This window comes from Ornithorhynchus anatinus, chromosome 2 (genome assembly GCF_004115215.2).
Source record: "Ornithorhynchus anatinus isolate Pmale09 chromosome 2, mOrnAna1.pri.v4, whole genome shotgun sequence".
Taxonomy (NCBI): domain Eukaryota; kingdom Metazoa; phylum Chordata; class Mammalia; order Monotremata; family Ornithorhynchidae; genus Ornithorhynchus; species Ornithorhynchus anatinus.
In genome coordinates, this window is record NC_041729.1 from 133,465,806 (window position 1) to 133,471,525 (window position 5,720).

At 42.5% G+C, this 5,720-nt stretch overlaps 1 non-coding gene across 1 annotated transcript; it reads left to right on the forward strand.

The window, feature by feature from the left end:
* Window positions 1–1,709: 1,709 nt before the first annotated feature.
* LOC114809415 lies at window positions 1,710–1,847 on the forward strand. The gene has a single exon (XR_003757200.1). It is a non-coding gene; the product is annotated as a small nucleolar RNA SNORA7 (small nucleolar RNA).
* The last annotated feature ends 3,873 nt before the right edge of the window (window positions 1,848–5,720 follow it).

Consider the following 5,720-nt stretch of genomic DNA (forward strand, 5'->3'; position numbering starts at 1 on the left):
TTTCATTCATTCATTCATTCATTCAATCAATGGTATTTATTGTTGAAAAGCACTATACTAAGTGTTGAAAAGTACAATAGCTCATATTACATCATGCTGCTTCATGTAATAATAATAACAATAGTATTTGTTAAGCGCTTACTATGTGCCAAGCACTGTTCTAAGCACTGGGTTGTCTGCTGTGTGACTTTGGACAAGTCACTTAACTTCTCTGTGGCTCAGTACCTCATGTGTAAAATGGGAATTAAGATTGTGAGCCCCAAATGGGACAACCTGATTACCTTGTGTCTCCTCCAGGGCTTAGAACAGTGCTTGACACATAGTCAGCGCTCCAACCAAATACAAATATCATCATTATTTTATAAGGTAGTTAGGTTGGATCCTGTCCCTATCCCACATAGGTTTCACAGTCTCAATCCCCATTTTACAGATGAAGGAACTGAGGCCCAGAGAAGTTAAGTGAATTGCCCAACATCACACAGCAGACAAGTGACAGGATTAGCAGCAGACAAGTAACAGGATTAGAACCCATGACCTCTGGACTTCCAGGCCCATGCTCTATCCACTACGTCATGCTGTTTCTCATTGTTCGGTACTGTACTAAGCACTTGGGAGAGTATAAAATAACAGAGTTGGTAGATCCAGGTCCTGCCCTTTAAAGCAAGGGAAACTGAGGAGCTCTGACCAAGTTTAGGAGGGAAAACAGGATAGGAATTGGGATGGGATAGATTGAGGTAGAGTGAGGTTATGAGGAGGGGAGGGAAGGGGACAGAAGCAGGAGAATCAAGGGCAAAGTAATGTTAAAAGATTAGCTTGGAAAAGAGGAGGCTAAGCGAGAGTGAGTGAATAGAGCTGATAGAAAAGTTGGGGAGAGTTCCATGAAGCAGGAAGTGATGGCTCATGGAAACAGCCAAAACCCTCTTTGGGGTGTCTAGTAATCCTCCTTAACTCGATTGATCAATTCCACTGATAAATAAATCAATAAATTCCATTGATTGCCTCTGGAGTCGAGAACACTGTACTAATGCTTGTAGGCTACAATACAACAGAGGGGGTAGACACATTCCCTGCCTACAACAAATCTTATTCCAGCTCTATCGATGTTGGGTTAATATTGTCCTTGAAGAAATAAAAGATCATCCCTAACGGTATGACAATTCAGTTGGATTATTTTTCAGTTTTAATTGTTCTCATTCAACTATAACATGTAATACCCATGCCCATTTCTCAAAACTAAAAAGTGTAGTAGAATCTCAGGGCATAATTATCAAATGCTTGAAGTTTTCCTCATTTAGCTTAAAGTTTGTTCAGATGACATATGGTGCCCTACTTTATTGAGAGCTGCCTGCTTGTGAATTTCGAATTGCATATGAAATTATTTTTCACTTAAGCTAAAAAATGGCAGTGCAAGCAAAAAGCATATTTTCCCATTCCTTCCTCTTATGAAAATGCATGAACCAAGAGAGTCACTCATACACAAAATTAATTTTCTGGCAGATATAAATATAGACTGCTTTATCTTAGAAGAGATGATCAATGATGAGAAATGATAACAATTACACTCTATTAAAAATGAAAAATTGCAATTTTAACTAGCATATTAAGTGTGTTCTCACACGTGATCATGCCCTACCCTCTCTCCCTTCTGAATCATCTATGCACTTGGATCTTGAAACCTTGAAACGTTAGATATTCCCTCCTCCCTCACCTGCCTCTCAGGGTCACACCTGGAGAGTTTCCAATACTCTACCAGTCTTGACTATGGGAGGGAGAGTCAGGCAGAGGCCTGTCCATTCCATTCCTAGCTTGGCCAGTGGCTAGTGAGTGAAAGGCAAACTTTTATAAGTCAAAACTCCCCTGGGCTGGGCAGCAACGGTACGGGAGAGAGTCGAGAGCGAAGACTCGGGTTTACTGCGCAGAAGGAGCTAATGGTAAATCGCTTCTGTATTTTTACAAAGAAAACTCTCTGGATCCACTAGCAGAACGATTGCAAATGGAGGTGGAGCGTTTTGGGAGAGAGGTGTCCATGGCGTCGCTATGGACTCGACCTCATAAGACAACAACAACCACCTCCCTCACCCCACAGCACTTACGTACATATCCACAATTTATTTTAAAATCTACCTCCCCGTCTAGAGGGTATCTCCTTGTGGTCAGGGAATGCACATGCCTACTCTGTTGTAACCTCCCAAGTGCTTAGGATAGTACTCTACATACAGCAAACACTCAATAAATATCATTGATTATTTGATTGATTGACGTCCAACTATCTCCCTTGTTGAAAAGCTATAAACCATTCAATTGTATTTCTTGAGTGCTTACTGTGTGCAGAGCACTGTACGAAATACTTGGAAAGTATAATTCAGCAATAAAGAGAGACAATCCTTGCCCACGACGGGCTTATTTTCTAGAAGGGGAGAGACAGATATCAAAATGAGTAAACAAGCATCAATAACATCAATATAAATAAGTAAAACTGTAGATATATACACTACAAAACAAGTTAACAGGCAATAATGTAAACAGAATTGTAAATATATACATATGTATGCAAGTTATGTGGGGTGGGGAGGGAGCGTAGAGCAAAGAGAGCGAGTCAGGGCGATGAGGAAGGGAGGAGCTGAGGAAAAGGAGGGCTTATTATGATTGTTCTAAAGTGCTTTCTGTAAACCTGGTTTGAACCCATTTATGGTTTTCCTTTTTCTTCACATATTGTCAGGCTTTCCCATAAAAATAATAATAATAATGATGATAAGTGCTTACTATATGTCAAGCACTGTTCTAAGCACTGGGTAGATACAAGTTAATTAGTTTGGACACAATCCCTGTCCCACATGGGGCCACAGTCCTCATGTGTGACCTTGGGCAAGTCACTTAACCTCTCCGTGCCTCAGTTACCTCTTCTGTAAAATGGCGATTGAGACTGTGAGTCCCACGTGGGACAATCTGATTACCTTGTATCTACCCCAGCGCTTAGAACAGTGCTCGGTACATAGTAAGCACTTAACAAATACCATAATTATCATTATTATTATCCCCATTTTACAGTTGAGGAAACTGAGATAGTGTGCTCTATCAACTAGGCCGTGCTTCTTCCTGTAGTCCTATTTTTCCTCCTTACAAGTCCCACTCCCAGCAAAGATTTGATATGATGAGCACTGGTTCACCTGACAAGATTCTATGACCTTATCATTTCCGCTCCTCCTTTGTGACTTGACATTCTGTATCGCACTGATTGACATAACTACTCCAGACCTTGGGTGAGGTTTCCATCACAGGCCGAGGCCTCATGAAATGGTGAGTGATATTGTCGAATTGAGAAAAATGGCAGATAGTTTGAAAGAAAATAAACAAGGTGGGTAAGGTGAAAAACCGAGGATTGCAGGCTTTGGGAAATCATTTCTCTCTTCTGTCAGGCCCAGTGGAGAGAACACAGCCCTGGACATCAGAGGATGTGGCCACTAATCTTGACCTTGCCACTTGTCTGTTGTGTGACCTTCGCCGGGCCTCAGTTTCCTCATCTGTAAAATGGTGATTCTATCATTTTTATTATTAGTAGTAGTAGTAGCTGTATCTTTGTTAAGTGATTCTATACGTGAAGCACTGTTTTAAGTGCTGGGATAGGTACAAGTTAATCGTGTTAAACAAAACTTGTTTTCCCTCCTACTTAGACTGTGAGCTCCATATGGGGCAGGGACTGTGTCCAATCTGATTAACTTGGATCTACTCCAGTGCTTAGAACAGTGCTTGACACATAGTAAGTACTTAAATTTTTGTCTTGGCTCATGCCGTCGACTATACCATAAGAATAATCAGTGGCATCTACCATGCTTTCTGCACGCAGAGCACTGTAGTAAGCGCTTTGGAGAGTACAATAGGGTTGGTGGACACAATCCCTGCAGTGGAGGGGTTTACATGACATCAGTTTCCTTTAAAATAGGTTCCATATTTATTCAGTCTAGCCCCAGTTTTCCTGAGTGGGACGGGGTATCCTGAGAAATTGGGAGAAAGTAATTCCCTATGATTATTGGCCACTAAACTGTGCTTCTCAGAGTCTGACCTTCAGAGAAAGTCATAAGAAAACTGTTTCCCATCCAGTTTTTCCTCATCGCTCCTGAAATGCACATCAGGCAATCTTATCACCTTTATTGCTTTTTGAAGTGAAATCTAGTCACTGGTGTGTGACCTCCATTATAATGGCACTGGAAGCTTAAATATTCAGACATACAGGTCTCCTCGGCAGGTAAATTTCTTATTAGGAGGTTTCCAGGGAATTTTATGTGTGAGTTAATAATACGCTGGAGTAAATCTGGTCTAGGACAGAGGTATCAAACTTTTGATGATTTTTTTTCTTAGAAACAACCCAGGAAGGGAGGAAGGTGCTGGTGGAATTTTACTATCAGTTTGTGGAGAAGGAGAGAAGCAGTGTGGCCCAGTGGATAAAGCATGGACCTGGGAGTCAGAAGGGCCTGGGTTCTAATCCCAGTTCCACCATTTGTCTTCTGTGTGACCTTGGTCAAGTCATTTAACTTCTCTGTGCCTCAGTTACCTCATCTGTAAAATGGGGATTAAGACTGTGAGCCCCATGTGGGACTTGGACTGTGTCCAACCTGATTGGCTTGTTACTACCCCAGTGCTTAGTACAGTGCCTGGTACAGAGCAAGCTCTTAACAATTGCCATATAAAAAGGATAACCTAGTCAGCTTCACTGCATGTTTTCTCAATCTATCGGTGGTATTTATTGAGCATTTCTTATGTGCGGAGCACTGTCCTGAGCACACGGGGTAGTACAATTCAACAATAAACAGACACATTTTTCTTGGGAGGGAGCAGCACAACCCTAAAACAGACACATTCTCTGTCCACAGTGAACTCAAGCATGAAACCTGGACCCACCCTCTCTCCTCTCGTGGTGCTTCTTGTGTGTTTTTCAATTTGAAGTGGAGAAAGCCAGGAAACCCCTGATGGGGGGGAAGCACTTGGAATCCCAGGCATGTAGGATTAGAAAAACAGTTTGGTGGAAAGGACAAGGGCTTGAGAATCCTTCTAGACTGTAAACTAGTTGTGGTCAGGGAACATGTCTATTATATTGTTGTTTGTACTCTCAAGCACTTGGTATAGTGTTCTGCACAAAGTAAGTGCTCTACAAATACCACTGATTGATTGATTGAGTCAGAGGACTTGGGTTCTAATTCTAGTTCTAATGCTGGGATAGATACAGGATCATCAGACCTTGCAGAGTATCTGTCTCCTTCTCCTCAACACATTATCTAACTCTCCTTCTCCTCAACGCATTAGCCAACCTTGGCTTCAAGGAATCCGTCCTCTCCTGGTTCTCCTCATCTCCCTGGCCATTCATTCTCGCTCTCCTTCGCGGGCTCCTCCTCTCTGTCCTATCCCCTAACTGTAGATGTTCCTCAAGGGTCAGTTCTTGGTCCCCTTCTGTTCTCCATCTATACTCACACCACCGGTGAACTCATTTTCTCCCACAGCTTCAACTATCATCTCTACGCAGATGACACCCAAATCTGCACCTCCTCCCCTGTTCTCTCTCCCTCCCTACAGGCTCATATGTCCTCCTGCCTTCAGGACATCTTCACCTGGATGTCTGCCCGCCACCTAAAACTCAACAATTCCAAGACTGAACTCCATATCTTCACTCTCAAACTGTCCTCTGCCTGACTTCCCTGTGACTGTGGGCGGCACTCCATCCTTCCCGT